Source organism: Sciurus vulgaris (assembly GCF_902686455.1).
Source record: "Sciurus vulgaris genome assembly, contig: HiC_scaffold_624_arrow_ctg1, whole genome shotgun sequence".
NCBI lineage: Eukaryota > Metazoa > Chordata > Mammalia > Rodentia > Sciuridae > Sciurus > Sciurus vulgaris.
The window spans coordinates 171083-198390 of record NW_027632395.1 but is presented as its reverse complement, the minus strand read 5'-3'; the positions used below and the strand labels follow the sequence as shown (position 1 = coordinate 198390).

The 27308-nt window shown below is 39.7% G+C and overlaps 1 long non-coding RNA gene across 1 annotated transcript in view; it reads left to right on the top strand.

Moving 5' to 3' along the window:
* LOC306652863 overlaps window positions 1–27308 on the top strand; it is a 325125-nt gene that overhangs the window by 282020 nt on the left and 15797 nt on the right. The gene's annotated exons all lie outside the window — the stretch shown is intronic.

The following is a 27308-nucleotide window of genomic DNA, read 5'->3' as shown; positions in this document are numbered from 1 at the left end:
TTGAATTGAGTTGCATTGCATGAATTATATTTGAAAACTTATTCTTTTGTGATGAATGAATTTTTAAATGAATTTTATTGACCTTTGATACTAAATTTGATGATTTCTACTCTAGGAATAACTTATTAATTTTTATTGGTCTGATATGTGTGTGTGTGTGTGTGTGTGTGTGTGTGTGTGTGTGTCTTTGACAGTTATGGTCACTGGTGTGTTTTAAAGTAAGGGACTTGAGGTGTGGCGGAGGTAGGTGGAGGAGCAGAGCATCATCCCCTCCATGCTTCATCCCCAGCTCAACCCTGTGCTAACAAAACCTGAGGCTCTCTTTTCCAGCAGCCTGTAGCACCACACACCACAGCTCTTGTTAAGTACTCTGTTCTATTTCAACTGTCAATCCACTGGGATCAATGGACTGGAGTACATTCTCTCTTTTAAGTATGTTCAAGAAATTTACATTGCACTGTGGCTTCTGGACTGCCTGCTTTTCTGACTTGGTTATTTCCTTACTTCACATGGATGAACAAAATCATTTTTCATCATCATTTAGATATTCCTGCATTTTGTTCTGAGAGTTAGGTTTGCAGACTGCAAAGTTGAAGAAATTTTGATTTTTATTTCTTTGAAAACACTTCCTCATATCTTTTGGATTTTTGTTTGTTCTTACTACTTCAACATGTAAAAATCACTTGTTTTTTCATTTCATATAAGCTTTTGCCTAGAAATCTGACCACAATAAATTTGTGTTCACATATATTTACTAGACACAGAAGTAGCATTTTAAATTATATTTTCCTTATTTTTATCTTTTAATGACTAGGTCATTTTGTAAGAAAAATGTTTAATTCTTAGTTTTGGCTTTCAGTCCTATTTCCTATCTATCCATTTCAACTTTTCTCTTTATTTATCCCACTATACTTCAACTTTCAATGTTGTAAACACAGACTGTTTATTCACTTTTATTTTACTGACTTGATTAACTGTTTGTTACTGTTGCACTAAATACCAGCTATTTATTCAATGGCACATTTAGAGTTTTATTTTTCTTACATACCTGCAGAGTATTTCCACTGCCTTTTTCCCCTATTTACCACTCATTCCTATTGCCCAGACAGTGGAGAGAGATTCCCACAGTGGATTTCCTCAGGGGAAGCTGGCCAGGGCCAACTAGGGAAAATGATGGTGTTTGCTAGTGAATATGGTTATCTAAATTAATATCATATACAAAATTCTCATGCTAAAACTCTGTCAGTTACCTGTGCCTGATTAAAAAAAAATGAGTTCTTGAAATATCAAATGTTGGGCTTATTTTTTAAAAAAATCATGAACTAGGAGATTTGAAATATAGAAACTTTTCAAAATACCACTGGAAATCCAGAACTGAAATGAAAATTTCTTAATTTTTCATGAAGTTTAGAATTTTAGACTGTGTAGACAGTAGGAAACACTGAATCAGAAAAATACTGAATCTGAAGGGAAGTGTGCACAAACCATTGGGATGCCCAAAACAGTTGAAAATCTCAAGGCACATGCTCTGGCTATGCCCTTCTGAAATCAGGGAAATGCCAGTCAAGCACAGGGAAAACCAGGTTAAAATGTGCACCTCCAGCCTGGCTCCATCTCCAGGCTGGCCCCTGATACAGCCCTGGTGTAAATACTGGTCCCCTGGCCAATGCAGTGTTGCTTACTCTCAAGACAGCCTTCATTCTCCCTTGAATGTTCCTCTCCTTTCTCAATAAACATCTGTCTATGCCTTTGGCTTAGGCTGAAATTTTTTTCCATCATATATGTAAAGATCCCTGCTGGTCCTGAGGCAAGTTTCCCTTCTCCACTGTAAACCCCTGGAACCCTCTCCAGAGATATCTTCTATCCCATGTCAGTGCTACATTGTCTTTAAAAAAGTTTGCAAATAATATATAAAATAATTTTTTTTTCAAAACATATGGTCAGAACCTGAAAATGAATCTGGTTGGTGCATTTTGGCAGTAATGATGGAGTTTGCATCAGGAGGAAGAAGAGAGAGAATCTTCACTCTCCAGATACAAAATATATACCCAAAGTTATGCCCCAATTCCAATCTCCTCTAACCACACCCTACCACATTAAACCATCTCATCAGGAATTAATTCACTGACTAGTTTAAGACTCTCAAACTCAATCATTTCTTCTCTGATCCTTCTTACATTGTCTCACACATTTGCTTTTCGGGGACACATCACATTTAAACCATAAGAAGAGCTAAGTGAAAATTCATGGTAGAAGACTTTTCCATCTTTGGGCAGATTGCCTTGTCTTTATATTTCTCTATATTTGCATGATAGGTCCTTGATCAGTGTTGGAAGCAGGGATGGGGATAATGACAGGAGTCACATCTCACCAGCACCACCTGTACTGGTGCTGCTGGAACTATTGCCAAATCTGCATATCTGATTACTTGTCAACAGAACCAAATATCGCCAGCCACCTGTGGGAAGTTGTAGTTTTATATCACTGTCTCCTGGAGGGCTGTGATGCATTCCTACTGGATTATGCCTGTGTTGTGGGTAATGTTTGCCTTTTCTGCCCATGGAACTCTGAGGAGCATCAGTATCCAGGCCCTAGAGAGGTTAGGGTTGACTGAGTAGTAATCTTCACACCAGGAACTACTGTGTGGTGCAGGACAAGGAACAGTAAGTGTATAATCAGGGCTTCCACTAGTCCTCCAACCACAGCATCACCCAAAACCTACTTGGGGATAATTTCCTACAGACCTCAGGAGTCTCCTTCAAGATGTGCTTCATCTTTAATAATATGACAAAGATCACAGTAATGTATGCCTTAGGAAGTTAAGAGGCATGACTTTCTAGTGTTGTGACTATAGAACCTGCTAGTTAACAGGTCCTCATTTCAGCAGTAACGCTTCTTGCTGGGAATATTATAGAACACCCTAACATATATTTATTAACTTGGATCTTTCAAGAACATAGACAATCATACATAAAAATAAATCATTTTTGTGATAAATTGTGTAATATATCTATAATATATAGGTCTCTCCTCCTCTTTTGGTGGTTGAGAGTTGGAGGTCTGTGAGAACCTCAGTACAGAGGAACAAACTGTTCTCTTCATCAACTTGACCTCCACAGTATCTGTTGTCTGGAGAAGATTTCTGTGCTGGTGAGCCTCAGACACCTTCATTTTCTCTTCCTGTTTCCTTGTCTTCAGTCCCTGTGTTAGTGGTCAGGATGAGTCACAGAAATGATGTGCTGAATATCTGCTGCCACGGCTGACTCCAGACCTGAGCCAGGGACCAAGCTCCTGGTTCAGCCTCACCTGTGGTGTCACAAATTTTCCATCCTCCTGGTCCAACTCCAAGATGGACTATTTTTGATTTAAAAAATAATCTAAGAATGTTGCTTTGGATTTAAAAATCTAAAAAATTCTCTCAATTGCAGGTAAAACACTAGTCACACATGAAATTGGAGACCTGAGACTTCTAAAGGGAAGTTGCAGGTCTGAGCAGGGGTGCTCAGGAGTCCAGGGTAGGACTCTCCCTTCTTCAGCACCCTGCAGAGGCTTTGGAAAGAGACACAGGGTCCAGTGATGACTGAAGCTGTGACACCTCTGGACCCTCTCCTGATGCACTCCATGGGCTTTGACAGAAACCTCCCAACTGCAAATGTTGGCCCTGGGCATGATACCCGTGAGAAGCTGAGGGCCTCACAGGGGCTCTTGGAAGGTTTGAAGTAGGAAGCATGGATCAGGGTTGGAAGCTCTAGATGAGGAGGCCTAGCCTGCCCTTACCCTTTGCATGTGCCCTTCAGGGACACTAGGCCCATTCTGTTTGCCAAAACCACATCTTTGGCAACTCATAAGGGTCACAGAGTCTAGATGTCAACTGCCCTGAGACAAGTATATGTTTTGAATTCCTAATGAATTGTTAATCATTTGTTCTTCTTCAGCAGTTGTACAATTTCTTAGGAGAGGAATCATTTGAGTTTCTTACAGAATCCATTCTAGTGAAGAAGAAAGGGGAAGAGCTTCATGAATGGGGGAGAAACAATCCATGGTCAAGACTTTGGGACTCCAGAATACAAAACCTCTATGTTGTCACAGACCTGACAGTACAGAGCAAACACACCAGACAATAAATAATCCCAGGAATCTGGTATGGAAGCCCTGGGACAGAAGCAGTGATCCTGTCCTGCGGTGGCCACTAAGGCTTGTGAGCACTGCCCTGCAATCAGGACCACAGGGCTGCTAGGGCTCTGCACATGCTCTGTGTCTCCCCAAATGCAAACTCAGGCATATTATCTGATCTACTTTTGCATCTGAAATAACGGCAACCTGACAAGGAGAGCCCTCCTTCAGGGATTCCTGGCATGGAGTCAGAATACAGGTCAGTTGTGGACCAGCCTGGGGGGAGAATAAAAGCCCCTACTCTGAGGATGCCCCAGGTGAGCAGTGAGGATGGATTGTTCTTGTGAACTCAAGAGGGTTCAAAACACCCAGTGAGCCCATTCAGACATTATGATCAGACTCTGGCGATATCCACAGTGGAGGGAAGGGAGTGGTAGGGGAGATGGGTTGCAATTGCAGTGCTGTCCGCTCCATGTCCTGAGCCTTCAGCAAGAAGCAGGTAACTGTTCAGTGCACAGGGGTCCAGGGTGGACTGAGTTTCAAGCTTTACTGCAGTCATGAGAGAAACAAAACTGTCCTTCTAAAATTATTCTAACTTCTTCCAAAAAGACACCTAAGAAAGAATCTGACTGGCCGTAGGCCTGCTCTTCTAGGGAAGAGAGGAACCATCCTGTGCCTGGATGAGTACTCTGGAGAGATGGAGGCACGAAGGGCAGATTACAATGATTCCATCATCTCCTGGCCTTGTGGTACAGCAAAGCAAATGTCTAAAGAATCATGCAGTAGTCAGAGAGTTCACAGATTCTACCTCCCACCTACCTTCATTCTTTTCACATCTTAAGCATGAGATGCTCATTTCTCCATTAATTCCTCCATTTTCCTGGGAAAAAATTAAGAATTGTCATTTGGAAACACAAGAAGCCTTTCCCAGGCTGGGGATATAGCTCAGTTGGTAGAGTGCTTGCCTCGCATGTGCAAGGATCTGGGTTGAATCCCCAGCATCACAAAGAAAACAAGCCTTTTCTGGATCTGGAAGAGAGAAGTATATCACTCCTCACAGGAGAGTACACTGGTTCTACCCTGTGTATTCCAGGCAAACACATTTAGCTCTGGTAACTCTGTGTTACCCTGATCTTATCTGGCTCAGTGGGGTGCCTTGCCTTTGCTACATGAAAGATGAGCAAACTCCACAGCTGTGCCAGGTAACCCTGCTCTGCTTATTTGCATGTGACCAGAGCATGACCTGTGCCCTGAAAATTTCTTAGTAGGCCACTTCTATCCTGTACACTTGTCTGTATGACAGGACAGAGCATGTACATGAGGGTCCCCACTCAGTTTTTGGGGATCCTGCTTCTCTCCCTCCCTCCCAGATAAGGAGGGAAAACTCTGGGGATATGCTCAGCCAAAAGTGGTCAGTGATATGCCTTCAAGTATAGTTGTGTGGGAATTTACTCTTTTTTTGGTTGTATTGTGTGTGTTTTTTTTCTTATATTTTATTTATTTTGATTCATTGTAAACAAATGGGGTACAGCTGTTGTTTCTCTGGTTGTACATGAAGTAGAGTTTCACCATTTCTGTAATCATACATGGATGTAAGGTAATGATGTTTATCTCATTCTGTTATTTTCTTTCCCCCACCCCTCTTTTTCTCTATACACTCCATCTTTCCTCCATTCTTGTCTCCTTGCCAATCCCCCATTATATATCATCATGTGCTTATCAGAGAGATCATTTTCCCTTTGTTTTTTTGGGATTGGCTTATCTCACTTAGCATGATATTCTGCAACTCCATTCATTTACCTGCAAATTCCATAATTTTATTCTTCTTTATTGCTGAGTAATATTCCATTGTGTATATATACCACAGTTTCTTTATACATTTGTCAACTGAAAGGCATGTAGTTTGCTTCCACAATCTAGCTATTGTGAAAAGGGCAGCTGTGAACATTAATGTGGCTGCATCATTGTAGTATGCTGATTTTAATTTCTTTGGGTATAGGCCAAGGAGTGGGAGAGCTGGGTCAAATGGTGTTTCCATTCCAAGTTTTCTAAGGAGTCTCCACAGTGCTTTCCAGAGTGGTTGCACTAATTTGCAACCCCACCAGCAATATATGAGTGTACCTTTTTCCTCACATCCTTGCCAACACCTATTGTTGCCTGTATTCTTGATAATTGCCTTTGTATTTGGGGTGAGATGGAATTTTAGGGTTATTTTGTTTTGCATTTCTGTTATTAATAGAGATGTTGAACATTTTTTCATATATCAGTTGATTGCTTGTAAATCTTCTGTGAAGTGTCTGCTTATTTCTTCAGCCCATTTAATGAATGGGTTATTTGAATTCATGGTGTAAAGTTTTTTTGTGTTATTTATAGATTCTGGAGATTAGGGCTCTATCTGACATGCATGTGACAAAGACTTTCTCCAACTCTGTAGGCTCTATCTTTGCATTGCTGATAGTTTACTTTGCTGAGCAAAAACTTTTTAGTTTAAATCTATTCCAATTATTGATTTCTGTTTTTATTTCTTGTGCTTTGGGAGTCATATTAAGAAAGTCTGGTCCTAAACTGACATGAAGAAGATTTGGACCTACTTTTTCTTTTATAAGGTGCAGGGTCTCTGGTCTGATTCCAAGATTCTTGATCCATTTTGAAATGAGTTTGTGGGGTAAGAGATACGGATTTAGTTTCATTTTGTGCATATGGATTTCTGGTTTTTCTAACACCATTTGTTGAAGAGACTATCATTTCTCCATTGTATGTTCTTAGCACCTTTGTCTAGTGTGAGGACACTGTATTTATGTGGGTTTGTCTCTGTGTCCTCTATTCTGTATCATTGATCTACCTGTATGTTTTGGTGCTAATACCATGATGTTTTTGTTAATATTACTCTGTATTATAGTTGAAATTCTGGTACTGTGAGACTCCCCTGCTTCACTCATTCTGCTAAAGATTGCTTTATCTATTCTAGGTCTCTTATTCTTCCAATTGAATTTCATGATTGCTTGCTATTTTTTATGATGTATATCACTGGGATTTTAATTGAAATTGCATTGAATTTGTATGGCACTTTTGGTACTATGGCCATTTTGACAATAGTGCAGGGGAAACTGAGGCAGCAAATGGTGCCCAAGGTTCTGGGAATTAACTTCATGTAATTGTTGTTTCTGATATTAGTTGTGAGATGTGTAATCCACATGACCCAGTACCCTTTATCCCTGCCAGCATCTCGAGTACACAGAGTCACCATAACCTGCAGGGCCACTCAGAGCATTATTTATTCTTTACAGTAGTATCAGCAGATACCAGGACAATCTCCTAAGCTCCTCATTTAGGGTGCCAATAGTTTGAAAAACATGATCCCATTGAGGTCCAATGGCAGTGAATTTGACACAGACTTCAGCCTCACCATAAAAGCCTGGATGCTGAAAAAGTTGCCAATTATTACTGCCAGCAAAGTTGGAATTATCATCCCACAGTGATTGAACCCATGACACAAATCTCCAAGGGAAGCATAAGTGTGAGGCTGGGCTGCTACAGCTGCTCCTCCTGCTGCTTTGACCTGCTGAGAGCACTTCACAGGGGCAGCCAAGCTCTGAGGTCACTGGGAGTGTTTTCTTCAAGGGGAGAGGGAATATCCTCTGCTCAGGGTTCCCCTTGCTCCTATTCAATCGCAGCAGCAGAGAGAGGACAATAATCCTTCAGGTCTAATTCAGGACAATGCTTGTTGCCTGTGTGTCAGTGTGTCATGATGATGTTATGGACACTGTGTGGTGTCAGCTTGGATGGATGGAGAGAAGCCTGGAATGGTAGAGTGTTAGCAAATCATGTTCAGAAAATTGGCATGATTTTCAGGATACTGAGTGAGGAAATCCCTCTTTCAATGTAGGTGGATGGACTAGGTAGACTATAGGAGAAACAGAGGACACTCATCTTTTGTGTTTCCACATGCTTTTCCTCCCTAAGAGGATGCCTTTCTCCTCTCACCATGCACGGACATCAACCCCAAGTATTTGCCATTTTCACCTGTATGTGCATCTGCTGCCCTCTCTGCAGACATTGACATGTAGACAATAAACTGGGAATGTGTAATGGTCTCTCTCCTTCTGAGACTTCTGGCTTTTTGGACTGACATGTAAATGGTTTTGTCAGATTATCATGTCTTGCAAAAAGCACAGTGGGAAGTAAAGGGACAATGTCCTTTTGGAGGGGCTATGCCCAGACATTGAAAAATGAGAAAGAATTTGAAATAATTACTTTCCAAATGAATTTCCCATTTCATGTCATTATGGAGCAAGGACTATCAATAATTAGCATGAACAAATGCACAGATTGTATATAGTCATCTTCTACTATTCCATTTATGCTCATGAACCAATGTTCTGAAATTCTGCTTGGATTTCAATATTATCAACTTCATCCCACCCAGTTCATGTGACCACTGGCACTTGTAACCATTCAACTCACAAAAAAGGCAGACCACTGTTGATCTCTATTATTATATACAGTCCATGGGATCAGACCAACACCCAACTTTCATGTGGCCACAGTGGCCCTAAGGGAAGGCTGTGAGGGATTCTTGTGTGTGCCTTTGCTTTCCTTCTTGTGTCTGCGAGGAATATGTGAAGATTTTTGGAAAGCTTTAATATGTGCTATAATGTTCTTATATAATACACCATTGGACCAAGCATCTGACTTACAGAAAAATAACAAACCTGAATGAACTTGTCCATGATGTCATCATGTATGCAGGTTCAGCTGCATTAAAAGGAGACTGTCATGTAGAAATAATTGGAACAAATAAAATTTAAAAATTTCCAAATGAGGAGAAACTAACAAGAATCAAGTTACTTTGGTACTCAGCCCTGTGAAATTGATTCCTTTTCCTGCTGGGCATTGTGAAGGCTCAGAAGCACTAACCCTGTGAGGATCTGGTTCTGCCACAAAGAGAATATTAGCTCTTCATAAACAAGATGTATATTTTGCCCACTGAGCCCCTTGAAATCTTCTGTTTCTACACATTCAGCTTTGAGATTCTCTGATCATCAGTTCTTGACCCAAAGGATTGCTGTGCTCACTATTTCATTAAACTAGGTGAAATTATGAGCACATGGTCACTAGATATCATTAGTACAGTGGAGTAATTTTGAAGAAATAGTGCTGTTGTTTGGGTTATGTTCATACATCCTGGTGATTAATGGCTCATAGGAATCTGTCTACATATTTTAAGAAAGGGACTGGAAATGTATCAATTCTGTAAGAGCTTTTGGAATGTTTCCCCTCATGACATTTCCATTTGTGAAAGCTGGTAAAATATATGAGCAGGTGTAAATATGAAGTTTCAGGTGATGCAGGAATTGAGCAGCAGAGGTCCAGGCAACCTCATGAGGCACAAGGAATGTGACCTGCACAGTGAGACATGGAGACATCAACTCCAGCCACTGCCTCCTGCTCAGACTGAGGATTGAGAAGTATGGGGTCTAGTTCCTTCCTGCTCACTGTGATGTCATAATGTCACCTGGATATGTGAGAAGCCAATCTTGGCTGCTTAAGCAAAAAGGTGATCATGGCCATGGATAAGGATAAGAAGCCAGTAGGACCAGTTCAGGCTCCTTCCAGTCCTAATGCCCTCACTTCAAATGCCCTGTGTGTTCTAAGATCAGGATATACAAGGAACAGGTAATGTGGCTGAAGAATTTGTGAAGCTGCGAGCTGTTCTGCTCCACCTGTTCTCCCAACAGCAGCCCAACACCAAGAAGATACAGGCTCTAACAATTTCACCTCAGAGGATCCTCCTGCCTTTATGTCAGGGAAACCATGATCAAAACCTATTACACAGCACAGGTGGTAGGAAATTATTAAATATTAAAAAAATAACAATGTGGGGATATAGCTTAGTTTGTACAGTGCTTGCCTTGTAAGCACAAGGCCCCAGGTTCAATCCCCAGCACAGCAAAAATAATAATAATAACGAAAACAAAAGGTTTCAGGAAGGTACTAGGTGTTTTATGGCAAAGAAAACATGGCAATGCTAATGTCATGCCTGGAGGAGATATGAACTCCAAGGATGATGACAGCAGTTTATATGTTGAACATGGTAAGTTTATTAAACATTGGCTGAATGCCTTATGCATTTAAATAACATGGTCTTTCTGATATAACAGGACTCCTCATTATACTGTATCTCAACAGAGTGCCACACTGCTATACCACAATTGGAGTATTTTCTGCTTAATAATAAAATTGAAGTCACCCAGTATGAAGAATTAAAGCAAGTGTTATCTCTCTGGCTAGGACCAGACTTACTCCAAAAATGGATGAAGAACTCTAGAAATACATTATCCATGGGCCTTCTACACCAGAGTCTAACTCTATCTCTAATTCTGGAAGATGAAATAATTTAAATTACCATTCTACAATGGGTATTAATATTGAAGCAAACAATGTGTGTAAAATGTTAATATTGCAGTGAACCCTGTACCAGACTTTAGGGAGGAAGAGGGGACACATTTGGAATGCACCCACTCTTTATGGGTTACAAACAGTAGCAATACACATACACAAGGAATTAATGATATGCTAAAAGTGTTAAATGGAGACACAATCAGAAATGATCTGAGGGTGAATATTCATGGCCCCTGAGGTATGTGAACCAAAGAAAGAAAAGAGCTGCTAGCTTGATTATTTGAAGTTCAACTATTCTCATATCACTGATACATTTTATTAACAAGGTACATATTAGTAGCCTTATTAAAAAAGGAGTAGTGGCTGCAGATATAGCTCAGTTAGTAGAGTCCATGCCTCCCTCCAATGTATAATCCCCTGGACAAAAAAAAAAAAAAAAAAAAAAAGAGAGAGAGAAAAAAAAACTGTATTTAACATTAATTCAGTAGAAATTGAGTTGTGAGAAATTGCCATAGCAGAAGGGAAAAAGCAAATATATGAAGAAAGGCAAGTCAAAATAATTTAATTAGCTGTTGCCCTCAGTAGCCTTAATCACTGTTGGCATGTGACTTCTTTGAGACCAGAATGGATAAATTTCTAATAGAGGATATCTGTTGATAATTGCTTAAAATTTTTCCAAGAAACTAAGATAAACTTCCTTTTTCTCTCCAAAAGAAAGGGAGTATTTGTGTAATGTATCAGTTAAAGTCAAATTCAGTGGAGCATGGATGCTTTGGCTTAGCAAGGATCATATTTTATTTTCAGATCATTCTATTGCCAACCACTGTCTTTCTGGTGGTGTTCAGGATTCTGCTACCCTGGGACCAGTGAGGAAAGGGAAGTCACATGTTAATGAGAAAAGAGAATGTTTAATGTAAAGAATTAGTATCACAGGCTGTTGCCTAGAAATAAGTAAAGAGAGCTATAAAAAAATTATAATTGATGCCAGAGCACCCTATGCTTGTATGGCTGTGATTGAGTAACCATGCAAACAGCTCACACAGGGTTTGAGACGCAGGCCTCATCAGAGAGGGCTTGTCTATGACTCACTGGACAGCAGAGAAATTGTGTTGATGAAATTTGTTAGAATGTTACACTCACTGGTACCAAAGACACATGTTTATAGGAGGTATTTCAGCAGTACCTTGTTCTACAGATTTTTAGACTCAGGAGGGAGGGTGCAGAGGAAGCTGTGGGCTCTTGTGCAGAACAGGACCCTGGTGCTGTAGACCCCTGCCAAGCAGTGCCCTAGAAAGAAGCAGAACTCTTCTCTCCTGCAGTGTCTCTGGTGACATCTGCTAAACATTATCCATCAGTTGACATTGGTACAGAAACTAGAATAGTTTTTTCTTTGTACCTAATCCCTGGTTTAATCACAGCAGCAAATTGCTGTTCTAGGCTTTACTGAAGTACATGTTTATAGCTTTGGCACCCTCTGCCATCCAGAAACAACTTCTTGGAAGTGAAGTGTTGGTAGATCCTTTGGTCTTAGAGTCCACTCCTGCCTTTGTTGTTCCAATTACCTGATCATGGTCATTTTCCTGCTCTGTACCCTCTCACATTTTTAAATGTACGAAGGGAGTCATAGTCCTGGACCAAATTTTGGGGTATTTTTTTCTTATAAATAGAGTGATAAGATTAATTGTTCTTTTTTATTAGCCTTAGGAAGTATTGCACAGTTCCTTTAGATTATTTTACCATAAGGTTTTTGTTCTTGTTATATAAACAGCACTAAAATAATCACTTTTCATAGCTTTTATTTTATGATGTGTTTAAAATCAGCCAGGATGCTATAGCCATGAATTCTGCAGGATGTATTTCAGTGAGTACTTCTGTTCAATGAAAACATAAACTAGGTAATTTTAGGGTTTTCTTCTTTGTCATTATTTTTGTTGACTTTCTTTACACATATATTAAAGTGCTGTAATTTGTTTGTGTTTATGGTCACAGGAAAATTCATGTATGCAGATGCTTTCAAAGTTTTATGATGGGGTTCAAGCATCAGTAATATAGTGTGTTGTTTTTCACTAGCTCTCATTTTGTTGCTATTTCCACCATAAAGTAACAAGAACTCAGAATCAAAAACAGTTCATGTAACTTTATGCCAGTTGAGTTTTATAGATCAAGGAAATGATTTTTACAAGATTAGTGTACATTCCTCAGTTATTTTCAGGTTGTTACTCTGAACACATTTTTAAAATCTCTTGGGCATTTTATCAGTATTTTGTATTCTTTATATTTACAGTACTTAAAAACCTGTTTATAATATTTGGTATTCTCTGAAATTTACTGTAGTTTAACACTCTATGAATAATTCAGAAGAGAATCTGTTGAGTCTCTTTCCTCCTGCTTATTGTTTCCTTATCTGTCTATACATTTTCATGTTAATAATTTTACTGCTTAGCCTGAGTACACTGAAATATCAACTCTTCCAACTTTATTGGGGACTCAGATATCTCTGCCAAGTTCATTGCTCCCCAATTTTCAGTGTTATTCAAACTATTGAAAATTGCAAGTTTTACTACTTTGTAATTTGTTAATACCTTTGTATCAGGAGTTTATCCTGTCTGCCTATTGTATTCCTTATTAACATCTTCTGATTTTGAACCCTTGAAGCATTTAGCTTACCAGTTTTCTCCCTCCATTCCTTCTTACATTTTAGTATGGTATCACTAACTAAATTTTAAGCCCCTTAATACTTTTTTCTTTTCATCAATAAAATATGTTCTTCTTTATATTTAATTTAATTAATTGATTTTGCTCTACTGGGTGCTGTACCACTAGGTATCTCCTTAGCCTTTTTAATTTATTTTTAAAATTAAAGACATTGTCTTATATAAGGCAGTTCTTCCAAAATACCCATTAGTCTGTGAACTTGTGATTGCTCTGCATCAACCTTCCACATCACAGGATTATAGGCATGTGCCAAACTGCCCTCCACTCTTCATAATTTTAAATGACTTGGAAACTAAATTGCTCATTAGCAGGGGTCTTGAATAATCTCAGTTTTAAGGTATTCTGCTAAGTGAAAGAAATAAGTAGGTGATTAGTATTTAGAGTTATACCTTGAAATAATATTTTTGTACTGGGAATTTAACCCAGGAGTGCTCTACCAGTTAGCTACACTCTCTGTTTAAAAATTGGTGTCAGATTATTTTTAAATTGTCCAGACTGGCCTCCAAGTTGAAACCCTTGTTCCTCAGCCTCCAAATAATTGATATTGTGTGGGTGACACCATTCCCAGAATATCAAAATAATGTTTTAATTATCCTGGGGACAGGGCTAACAGTATAGCTGAAAACATCTCATTAGTACCAGAGACTCTAAGGCCTAAGATTAAAATTAACTAGAAATGTTAAAGAAATAGGATATACCTAGACCTTCCCTTTTTTTTTTTTTTTTTTTTTTGGTTAAGGTATTGAGCCCAAGACCCCTTTAACACTGAACTCCATACCTAGCCCATTTAATTTTTTTTTTTTTAATTTTAAGGCAGAGTCTCACTAAGTTGCTGAGGCTGGCCTCAAACTTGTTCCTCCTTCCTCAGGCTCCTAAGGTACTAGGATTATAGGCTTGTGTCATCACATACATACCTTGAAAAGGACACTGAGTGGAAACCTGAAAAATCACTTTTTGAACAGGTGATAGAAGATAAACTCAAAGTGTTTATCACACTTCAGCGGACTCAAATTATATTTTAAAACACTGACTTCTCATTTGACAGTTTTTGGAGTTTCTCTGAAGAAACAGAAAAGTAAAATAACATCAGAAACCTGGGGCCATGATCCAATGGTATTATTAAGTGACCTTTCATAAAGAGATATCAGAGAGTTCAGTCATGCTTTGAAGTACATGTGTACAAACAAGGTTAGTTGAGGACACAGCAAGATAGTGGTCATTTTCAAGCTGTGGAGGAATACCTCACCAGAAATTGATCCTGTTGGCTTCTTAATTTGGACTTCTGTCAGTAATGTAAGAAAATACATTAGTTAGGCCTCACCCCCAGTCTGTGATATTTTGTTATGTCAGTACAAGTAGACTAACACAGGTTTATAAGTATTCTGGAGTTGGTTCTAGAAAAATTTCCTAGCAGAAAGGGACTTATTAATGGTATTTGTGGTAACAATGGATTTCCAGGTTGAGGTTTAGTGGATGAAAAGGCATGGAAGTATGAGGAAGTATGTGGAAAAAAGGATGAGGGAACCTCATTGAAGAAATGGTTGGAGGTGTTTTGAAATGGGATGCGGGGTCATATCAGACAATGCACTGCTGGCAATGTGGAATAACGGAGCTCAGATATGCATACAGTTGTGTGACTTTGGACATGAACCAAAATTTTAAGCCAAGAACTGAATTTCTTCATGAAATGAGAATTAGTTTTTTTGTTCACTTTTTCTTTTGCAGTGCTGGTTAGCAAATGCAAGATCTGGTGCAGGGCGGGCAAACCCTCAACACAGAGCTATATTCCCCAGCTGCCTTGTGGATTTTTTATGAATAATTAATACATTTTAGTGAAATACATGGTTGCACTCCAGGCGTCTAATAAATATAGCTGTAAAAGATGAAAAAAATAAGTCTTTTGGAATCTAACCAAAGTTTAACTCATTACACTTTGCTTGTGGAGGTGAATACAGATTAGTTGTATATTGTTTTCAGGTGGGGTTAGGGCAGCAGTCTAGGTAGTTGTCTTTGTTTACTCATGTATCTCTGGAGGATAAAGCAGGAAGGACCTTTGCTGAATGGGAGATATCCATCTTGAGAGAGTGGAGAAGGTGGTAATGAGTTTTATTTAGAGAATGGCAGCCAGAAATGAATAAGGGCACAGAGATGGCTGAGCATATTGGCACACACCTGAAATCCCAGAAAATTAGTTGGCCACACCCAAATAAGATCTCAAGGTCAAAGTCAGGCTATACATCTTAGATCCTGTCTTAAAAAGAACTGGGAATATAGCTCAGTGGCCAAGCATATCTGGGTTCAGTCCCCAGCATCAAAAGAGAGAAAAATAGAAGACAATGAGGACCATGAATCTTGAGGAGTGCCAATCTAAACAATAGATTTCTTTCTTATCTAACACTTCACAGAGATGAGAGATTATTGCCTTGGTCCAGGATCAGGGGTTTGGAAGATTGAGTGAGATAGAAAGAATGAGAAGTTGAGACTAATGCAAGAGTTGGTAGGAAATCGGTGTTCATGGGATCTGTTTGGTTTGGGAAGAAAGTGATGTCAGCAAGTGTCTGCCAGTTATGACCCACAGGCCACACATGGCCTGATGCCTGTTTTTGTATAGCATGTAAACTAAGGATGGTAGTTGTGTTTTTCAGTGGTTGGAAAAAAACATCAATATAAAGATATTCTATGATATGGTAATTACATCAACTTCCAATTTCAGTATCCACAAATAAAATTTCATTGAACTACAGCATTGCTCTTTCATTTACATATTGTCTATGGCTACTTTTGCCTTAAAGCAGTAGTAAGGTTTAGTAATTGTGACACAAAAGCTATGGTCTGCGAATTCTAAATTACTTTTTGTAGGAAGTTTACTAATTTTTATGCTAGAATATTAGCAACATTGAGTTTAATTACCAGAAAATGAGCAAACTAGTAAGATCTGATGATAGGAGGAAAGTAAAGATTCAGAGACAGGACAGATGTGTAAGCAATAGAGTATCAAGAGTTAAAGGAGTCAAAAAAGTGACTCATTTGGGCATGGGATAGGTTGTTCTTAGACATTAAAGAATCCTATGATGATGGTAAAAGTTAAGGAGCAAAGAAGACTGTGGTAGAGTTGCTGGAAATCTCAGTGAAGGTGGAAGAATTGGTACATCAGAATTGGAATTTAGGAGTTTACTACTAATTTAGTAAATAAAATGACAAATATGCTTTTGACAAATACTTCTAAAAAATCATCAATCTCACAAGTACACAAGTTCTCCAATTTTTTATATTTGTAACTACATGATTTAAGATATTTTATGTCTATTAATGGTTTTATAAAAATTCTTCCAAATTTCTGTTGATGAACGTGTCCTCTGCTTTAAAAAATGTTTATTTGTAAATACTCCTTATACATTAGGATAACCTCTGCCACATGTTGCAACTTTTCTCCCATTTGTGTGTATTATGATACTTTATCATGTTCCTGTTTGATCATGTGCTTTGGAAATGGAATTTTTCATTTTTTTGTAGTCTTCAGTCTGTCCTTTGTAATTAATATTTTTTTTTGCTTTTTTAAAAACTTGGAATGTCTCTCTGCCTTAAATGAGCTATGTAGTTCTCTGTTTTGTGATTATGATTGCTGAGATGCAGACAGGTTTTTGAATTTTGTTTTACGTGCTCAAAGGCAGATGGGTGACTGAACATGTGAGTAAAATGTGATTATTGATATATTGTGTGTACTTAGTTTTCACATAATCTAAACTTATTTTAATATGTATTTTTCTGGACTTGATTAATGTATGACTACCTATAGATGAATTTAAATCCTTAATAATGTGTTAGAGATGATAAATTAGAGATGATGTTCCTGTACAAGGTGTATCTACTGTAGTCTTCTTTGCTTTTTAACTTTTACCATAATTACAGGGATTTCATTGTCAGGAAAAATCTATTAAATCTCAAATGAGTGTGATTTGGGGGGGAGGAAACAAGATAAAGCACTTCTCAGGGTAGCACACTTCCATTCACTCAAACTATTGGTTGTTCTCCTCTGTTTTTCAGCAAAATTGACACTGTTCAATTTCCATTGACACATTTCAGCAAAATTGGCACTGTTCAATTTCCATTGACACATTTCAGCCCACAGCTCCACTCAAAGGGAGCACTACTTCCCTTGTCACCTGCATGGCTTAAGGGTATGTGTTCCCTCACAGCTTTCAACTCTCTTTAGTTCAGATGTTTCATCTCACACATGACTATGCTATGCCCATCTCATTCCAGCAACTTCTCCAGAAAAGCAATGTGCATCAGGTTGCAGTGGAAGGAAATTCAAAATGACACCTCACTGGCCCTTGCCAATTTCCAGGCTTTTTGGACACAATCCCATACAACCAATGAAGGAGACTGCCACACCTGAGCAATTTCCATGTGAAACACAAGGTCTCCTGAAAAACCAACATGTGAAGGCATAAGACAGCTGCCCCTGGCCCTGATTTTCCTATGCATTGGCTTGATTATGACTTGATGAAAAGTGGTAGGTTTTGGGTCTGAATCCATGTTAGTTAGTGCTGATAGCATTCAGGAAACAGGGGAATTTACAACCTACTCTACCACTATCACTGGAGCTCCAGTGTTAAAAAAAACAGAGCACATATAGAGACATATATTAGAATGTGTATTAATTGAAGAAGGCCTTCAGCACCAACATCCTTCTGCTTTGTGTACCAATAAAATGTGCTTGCCCTCCCTCTATGAATATTCATCTTGGAAGATTTTCATTATTCCCCTTTCAGCACAGTGCATGTTTCTATCTGGAGTTATGCCATGTGATGCTGTGTACTCCTGCCATCAGCAGGCTCTTTTATGATCCACTGACTTGTAGGTGGCATCCTCCTGGGGCTGCTAAGAGGACCCATAAAAATTCTCCACAGGGCCTTGTGCCAGGCTGGCTCTAGTCTACTCAAGAGAATGAACACATGTGTAATCACAGATAGGCCGGATATTTCTACATCTGGAGGTGAGTATAGGAGGTCCTGGAATCTCCAAACAGGTAAATTACTGAGTGCAGCCTAGTTGTAAGGCCAGAGCCAAGGAGGTGTGGCCTTGCAGCTGTAGTGAGCACAGTGTGTCTCTACTGGCCAGTCAGCACCATCCTATCCTCAGTACAACATGCTCCCAGGACTGCATATTAGTCTTCAGAAGATGCACCCACCTTCACCTAGAAGACCCACTTCCCAGTTTCCAGCTGTCACCTGGCTGAAATTTCTAGGAAAAGAGGAGAAACACTCAGGATTGGGTGTCAAGTATCCCATTTCAAAGATCACCTAAGACACGATGCTCATTGCATCCTCCACTGCCCTGAGCTCTCACTAGTCATGAGTCTGTGTGGTTGCTATTGCCCGAGGCTATTTTTCTGACTAGGATATTCTGGGCGTGCCAAGTGCTGGAGGAATGAATTTGGAAGGAAATAGCACTGGAGCAGGTGCTCAGCCTGGTGATCCACGTGTCCCCAAGCACACCTCTACCCATCCAGGCCCACTGGAACTTGTGGGGAATAATTGTCTGCTGTCATGATGCCCAGTGTGGCCAAACAAATGTAGTGACAACTATCAGTATTGCAGCTTAGTGTGAGCTGTCAGGCTTTAGAGGAGTACCTTTGCCTGCCTAGTCCTGCAGGGATCCATGGAAGATGGGGCTGTGCTCTCCAGGCTGAAGAGGTTACAATCATGTTTTGGAAAACCTCAGTTCCTGGCACTCACTCCCTTCTTCTTGCCTCTGACCATCATAACTGAGCTGGTGCTTGTTTTCAATCTTGGTCTGAAGTGGCCAGAAGTGGAAACTTCTCTGGTTGTCATGGGATTCATGATGCCATTGTGCTGTCAGGCCTTTCCTCTGTGACCTCAGGTGCATTCCATGGTTTGGATGCCAGGTAATCGGAGCCACTCCTCAAATTCCATGTTGCACAAGGTCCTGAATAATCCTCTGGGTTTGAAACCAACTGTTCTCCAATTGGAGCCTGGAATCCCTGAGCGATTCCCACCCTACAAGCCTGATGCCTTCCCCTTCCACCTGGGTTGCAGGAGCTCTCCCATTTTTGCTCTCATGTCAAAGGAACATTGGTTACCAATTAAGGAATCATCCTCATTGCAACTGAATGCAACTGAATCATTGACAGATCAGGGATTTGAATTTCAGCCCTTATCCTACTCAAACAAATGTTGACAGTAAAAGCCACAATCATACCGAGAGGAAGATTGGAATTGGATGAGGAATGTTTCCTTCTGCCAGCAAATATGGGTCCTGGGGACCCAGAACCCAAGAGCCATCACCACTTGAGTTTGTCTGTTTATATTTCCTGACATCTTCTGGCTAAATTGATGAGGAAATCCCTCATTGAAGGAAACTGGCCTTACCCAGGAGAAATGCCTTCTTTTACCTCACTCCTACTCAGATTATAGGCAAGATCCACAACCATAAATGGCTTGTGCTATTTCCATTGCACTCTGCTGCTTAGAATTTTCCAATGTAAAATGCCAAAAGGAAAATGAAAAAAAAAAATTCCTGGAAGTTTTCTGTAGATTGTGAATATAATGGCTGGGGTTGCAATGGTGAATGATCCCCAAAATCTCCTTTCATAATAGCAACCTGAGCATATTCTAATACCCACATAGTCCTGCCTCTTCTAGTGTCTTGTCTTCCACTGATCACTTATATAAATTTCTGCTCAAGGATCAGCTATAACTGGTTTCCTCCTTAATTAATGAGGGGATATTTCTTTCCCTCAGGACAAACCCCTAAATTGTGGGTCTTGAGATGCAAAAAAGGTTATTTGCAATATTGTTGTGAAAAGAAAAATTAAGAATTCCTTAGTCATGGATTGGCTTTGTCCAGGGTTGATTCTCTGCATAGAACTTCACAGATACAGAACCTCAGGGGATCAAGTCATGTTCCTTAAAGGAGCTCTTCCTGTGCTGAAGATATAGCTTATCCCTTGGACACTGGCTTTGCAAGCAGAAAGGGCAGAGTTCAAATCCCGAGCACCACAGGATTTGGATGGGGAAAAAAATACTTCTGAGGGTTCCAAAATTCCCTCTTCTCAAATTATTTGTTCTCCTCTGTTATTCAGTGAAATCAACACTGTTCAAGATCTACTAGTTTCACCTGCAAGCAATTTCCATTGACACCTTTCAGCCCTCAGCTGCAGTCAAAGGGAGCACTGCTTCCCAGTCACCTGCATGACTTAAGATTATGTGTTCTTTATCATCTTTAAACTCTCATTATTTCAGAGATTACATCTCACACATGACTATGCCATGCTCATCTTTTTCCAGCAACTTCTCCAGATAGGCATTGTGCACCAGGTTGCAGTTGTTAGGTTGGAAATTAGGCAACTGTACGAGTAAACCTGAGCAGCTGGAACAAAGACCAGCCCACCAAATATGACCAGAAAGTTTGCAGCAATGCTGATGGAAAGTTCTACTGACCTTCACACCCACCTGTCACTCAACAGGACCCCCTCCCATCCCAGTCTATAAAATCTCTGGACAGCCAGGGCCATGTGCAATTTTCTCTTGAACCCTATACCCCCAGAAATCTGGGAATTTTGCCTGAGAGCCAAATTCCAATAAAGCTTGCTTTGGCCACTTTCTGTCTCATTTTATTCAGCTGCTAACTGTGCCTGCCTGGTGCCACCTAGTCCCGCCAAGCTTACATTTGATGCCAAATCCTGGGAGGGTGTTTTCAGGCTTCCCCATGTCTTTGGGTTGAGACCCACCCCCTCCTCAGAAGAACCAGGAGGTTTCATCCTGACCCACTCAGCTCTACTTTGTTCTGCTCCAACCTGCTTCAAAGTGCGGTAAGTTCCCTTGGTTTTCTTTTTTTCCCATTTGCCACTCCAATTTCCCTTCCATTCTGTGGAGGGTTCTGTTCCATTGACATGCCATAAGCCCTCTCTGTCCATCCAGCCCTGGTCGTCATAGAGACATTTGGGCTTCCAGTTAGGCTCTTGTCTGTCTTAGGTCCCCAAGAGTTGAGAGACATCTCAAATTTTGGCCGACACACTGTCTTCCCGGTGTATGAAAGCCAGAACTGGGATGCCTCTTCTGCTTCTGTACATTTCTCTGGGTAAAATTGGATGGCTAATGGGAAATACCAGGAGCCATTAGATCCCAAAATCCCTTTGGGGTGTATCCACTGTAATTTTACTAAACTTTCCAAAGGGACTTTCCAAAGACTTAAGCTGTAGGCGACTAGATTTTCATTCAAGCCTCAGTATGTTTTAGATCTCAAGATGGCCACCAAAAGGCACTCAAAACAATTTAGTAGCTTTCTTTTTTAATTTGGCACTCAACCCACCCCTTCTTCTGCCTGTTCCACCACCCACATTCTCCTCCCCAAGCGGTTCCAAACCCCTACCGTCTCCTTGGTCTAACCAGAACTCCACCTCCTCTTCCTGTCCTCCTCCAGCTGAAAACTCACCCTGCTTCCTTCTCAGAGCCCTCTCACTTCCCCTTCCACCTCCTCCTTCAGAACACCTCTCTGCCTAGTCTATTCCCTCCTCCCGTCAGCACTAACATGCAACTTTATCAGATACTCCCACTGCCTAACCCAGAGCTTCTTTATTCTCTCTAGGAAATAGCTAGTGCTAAAGGGTTATGTGAATCTAAGTTCCATTCGCTTTTAGGTTCTTTCTCTGCTGATTCCTCTACTTATATTAAGAAATTTAAGTATCTTTCCCAAACTTATAGTCTTAATATCCTTTCTTCCACTCCCAGTATCCAACAGGCAGCACAGGACCATGCTAACCAAGCCCATTTAATGGACATAACTTCACCCACAGGTGCAGGTTCCAATAACTGAACCATAATGGAAATATTAGAAAGGCCAGCAAGGCCACCATTACTATGCTCACATGGTCCAATACATCATAACAGGCATGCAAGCAGTCTCCAATAAGGTGGTACACTTTGATAAACTGAGGGAAATTACCAATAATCCAGATGAGAATCCAGCTCTGTTTCTTACCTGACTTACAGAGGCCCTTACTAGATATACTAAACTGGACCCTGAAACTCCCTCTGGGGCTACAGTGCTAGCAACCTACTTCATTTTACAATCAGCCCCTAATATAAGAAAAAAGCTCAAGCGAGCTGAGGAGTGCCCTAAAACCCCTATCCAAGTTCTAATGAAAATGGCCTTTAAAGTCTGTAATACCCAAAAAATTAGCTGAATTAGCCAGGCAATCTCATTTACAGAAAAAGATGACACTCCAATCCCAAGCCTTGGTAGCTGCCCTGCAGTCTGACTCCAGTGAGAGCTCCAAAGGGGAGCCAGCAATCCTCTCCTCAAGGGGCCTGCTTCAAGTGCAAACACGAAGGTCACTGGCTCCTCAGTGTCCAAACCCACGGCCCCCCACCAGGCCATGTCCCGCCTGCAAACAAGCAGGACACTGGAAGAGTGACTGCCCTATGGCCAGTCTCTCCCCAGAGTCTCTACGCAGAGGTGTGGCCAGCCAGGCAATCCCTTCCCATGAGATTTTAGGATTCACAGAAGACTGAAGGAGCCCAAACTTGAGGACTCCTATAACCCTAGCCAGGCCCAAAGTGAAAGCTCCGGGTAAAGGGTAAGTCCATAATTTTTCTTGTGGACACAGGGGCCACCTCTTCTGTCTTTCCTGCCCACTCCAAGCTTTTATTTCCTTCCCAGGTTTCAGTTATGGGAATTGATGAAAAACCCTCCTTCCCAAGCAGAATGAGAACATGGCTAAATTAGCCTATGCACTAGAGGTACATCCTTTTACATACCCATTCCTAATTATTCCCTCCTATCTATGCCCGTCCTAGGAAGTGATGTTCTCCAACCCTTGGAAACCACCCTACAGCTCCTTCCCAGGCATACTGCTAGTGCTTACCTTCTTCTACCTATGTTTCATACATTCTCTAGTGCCCCCACACCACCTACCCTACCATTGACCCCCAAGTCTGGGACACCTCCAAGCTTCCCACCACAAGCCAGTCCTTATCCTACAGAAACCTCAAGCTATGTTTCCTTCATGTCCCCAGTTTCCAATTTCCTGTATTCACAGGAAATGACTTAAACCCATTATAGACCGGTTGCTTACTCAGGGACTTCTTATCCCTTCTGACTCCCCTTGTAACACCCCTATATGCCAGTATATAAACCCTCAGAAACCTATTGCTTGCTCCAGGATCTCCATCAAATTAACGAGGCAGTTACTCCCATCCACCCAGTAGTTCCTAACCCTTACACCCTTCTTTACCACATCCTCCCTTCTACCAAACACTTCACAATCCTACATCTCAAAGATTCATTCTTTCTTTTATTTTGTTTTTTTTATTGAAACAAATGGGATATGTTATTTCTGTTTGTACATGGAGTAGCAGCATACGATTTGCATAATCATACATGTACATAGGGTAATGATGTTTGATTCATTGTTATTTTTTCCTACCCCCCACCCTTCCAACCCTTCTTTTCCCTCTATATATTTGATCCTTTATCCATTCTTACCCCCTTCCCACCCCCCATTATGTGTCATCATCTGCTTATCAGCAAGATCATTTGTCCTTTGGTTTTTTGAGATTAGCTAATCTCATTTAGCATATTCTCCAATTTCATCAATTTGCCTGAAAATACCATAAGTTTATTATTCTTTATGATGAGTAATATTCCATTGTATATATATACCACAGTTTTTTATCCATTCATCAATTGAAGGACATCTAGGTTGGTTCCACAATCTGGCTATTGTGAGTTGAGCAGCTATGAACATTGATGTGGCTGTATCTCTGTAGTATGCTGATTTTAAGTCCTTTGGGTATAGGCTGAGGAATGGGGTAGCTGGGTCAAATGGTGAGTCCATTCTAAGTTTTCTAAGGAATCTCCACACTGCTTTCCAGAGTGGCTGCACTAATTAACAGCCCCACCAGCAATGTATGAGTGTACCTTTTTTTCCCCACATCCTCGCCAACACCTATTGTTGCTGTATTCTTGATAATCACCATTCTACTTGGGATGAGATGGAATCTTAGTGTAGTTTTGATTTGCATTTCTCTTATCACTAAAGATGGTGAACATTTTTTCATATGTTTATTGATTGCTTGTAGATCTTCTTCTGTGTAGCGTCTGTTCATATCCTTAGCCCATTTGTTTGATTGGGTTATTTGTATTCTTCGTGTAGAGTTCTTTGAGTTCTTTATATATTCTGGAAATTAGTGATCTATCTGAAGTATGAGTGCAAAGTTATTCTCCCACTCTGTAGGCTCTTTCTTCACATTGCTGATAGTTTCCTTTGCTGAGAGAAAGCTATTTAGTTTGAATCAATCCCATTTATTCAGTCTTCCTTTTATTTCCTGTGCTATGTGAGTCCTATTAAGGAAGTCTGATTTGAAACCAACAAGTTGAGGATTTGGACCTACTTTTTATTCTATAAGATGAAGGGTATCTGGTCTGATTTCAAGGTTCTTGATCCATTGTGAGTTGATTTTTTTGCAGGGTGAGAGATGGGGATTTAGTTTCATTCTGTTGCATATGGATTTCCAGTTTTCCCAGCACGATTTGCTGAAGAGGCTCTCTATTCTCCATTGCATATTTTTGGCACCTTTGTCTAGAATGAGAAAATTGTATTTATTTGGGTTTGTGTCCATGTCCTGTATTCTGTACCATTGACCTACCTGTCTATTTTGGTGTCAATACCATGCCGTTTTTCTTACTATTTCTTTGTAGTACAGTTGAAGTTCTGGCATTGTGATACCCCCTGTTTCATTCTTCCTGCTAAGGATTGCTTTAGCTATTCTGAGTTTCTTATTCTTCCAGATGAATTTTATGATTGCTGGTTCTATTTCTGTAAGTTACATCATTGGGGTTTTAATTGGAATTGCATTGAATCTGTATAGCACTTTTGGTAGTATGGCCATTTTGACAATATTAAGTCTGCCTATCCAAGAACATGCGAGATCGTTCCATCTTCTAAGGTCTTCCTCAATTTCTTTCTTCAATGTTTTGTAGTTTTCATTGTAGAGATCTTTTACCTCTTTAGTTAGATTGATACCCAAGTATTTTATTATTTGAGCCTATTGCAAATGGAGTTGTTTTCAGCATTTCCCTTTCAGATGTTTCATTGCTTGTGCATAAAAAATGCTCTACATTTATGGGTGTTGATTTTATAGCCTACTATTTAGCTGAATTCATTGATGAGGTCAAGAAATTTTCTAGAAGAGTTTTTTGGATCCTCTAAATATAGAATCATGTCATCAGCAAATAGTGACAGCTTAAATTCCTCTTTTCCTTTCCATAACCCTTTATTTTCTTTAGTCTGCCTAATTGCTCTGGCTAGAGTTTCAAGGAAAATGTTGAATGGAAATGTTGAAAGAGGACATCCGTGTCTTGTTCTCATTTTTAAGGGAAAGGTTTCAGTTTTTCTCCATTAAGAATGATGTTGGCCATGGGCTTAGCATAAATAGTCTGTAAAATATTCAGGTATGTTCCTACTATCCCTATTTTTTCTAGTGTTTTGAGCATGAAGGGGTGTTGTATTTTGTCAAATGCTTTTTCTGCATCAATTGAAATAACCATATGATTCTTATCCTTAAGTCTATTGACATGATGGATTATGTTTATTGATTTAGGGATGTTAAACCATTCTTGCATTCCAGGGATGAACCCCACTTGATCCTGGTGCATGGTTTTCTTAATATGTTTTTGGATACAGTTTGCCAATATTTTGTTAAGGAGCTTTGCATCTGTATTCACAGGGGTATTGGTCTAAAATATTTTTTCTTTGATATGTCTTTGCCTGGTTTAGGTATGAGGGTGATATTAGCTTCATAGAATGAGTTTGGTAGGGTACTCTCCTTTTCTATTTCCTGGAAAACTTTGAGAAGTATTGGAATGTGATCTTTGAAGGTGTTGTAGAACTTGGCTACAAATCCATCTGGTCCTAAGGTTTTCTTGGATAATAGGTTTTTAATGGCTTCTTCTATTTCATTGCTTGATATTGATCTGTATAAGTTGTGTATGTCCTCCTGGTTCAGTTTGGGAGGAGCATATGTCTCTAGAAATTTGTCAATGTCTTCAGTAGTTTCTGTTTTTTGTAGTACAGATTTTCAAAGTAGGTTCTCATTATGTTCTGTATCTCAGTGGTGTCTGTTGTGATATTTCCTTTGTCATCACGAATTTTAGTAATTTGAGTTTTCTTTCTCCTTCTCCCTGTTAGTGTGGCTAAGGGTTTGTCTATTTTGTTTACTTTTTCAAAGAACCAACTTTTTGTTTCATCAATTTTTTGAATTGTTTCTTTTGTTTCAATTTCATTTATTTCAGTTGATTTTAAATATTTCCTGTCTTCTACTACTTTTGCTGTTATTCTGTTCTTCTTTTACCAGAGCTTTAAGTTGTAATATTAGGTAATTTAGTTGTTGACTTTTCATTCTTTTCTGGAATGCGCTCTACACAATGAATTTTTCTCTTAGTACCACTTTCCTAGTGTCCCAGAGATTTTGATATGTTGTATCATCATTCTCATTGACCTCTAATTTTTTTTTATCTCCTCCCTGATATTTTCTGTTATCCATGTTTCATTCAATAGCATATTATTTAGTCTCCAGGTGTTGGAGAAATTTCTGTTTTTTATTTGTCATTGATTTCTACTCTCAGTCCATTATGATCTGCTTGAACACAAGGCAGTATCTCTATTTTTTTTGCATTTCCTGAGGGCTGTTTTGGGGCATAACATATGGTATATTTTCGAGAAGGTTCCATGTGCTGCTGAGAAGAAAGTGAATCCACTCCTTGATGGATGGAATATTCTATATATGTCTATTAAGTCAAGGTTATTGATTGTGTTATTGATTTCTATGGTTTCTTCAGTTGGTTTTTGTTTGGAAGCTCTATCTAGTGGTGACAGCAGTGCATTAAATCACCCACAATTATTGTGTTGTGGTCGATTTGATTCCGGAAATTGGGAAGGATTTGTTTGATATACAGGAATGCACCATTGTTTGGGGCATAAATATTTACTGTCATTTTGTCTTCCTGATTTATGGTTCCCTTAAGCAGTATGAAATGTCCTTCTTTATCCC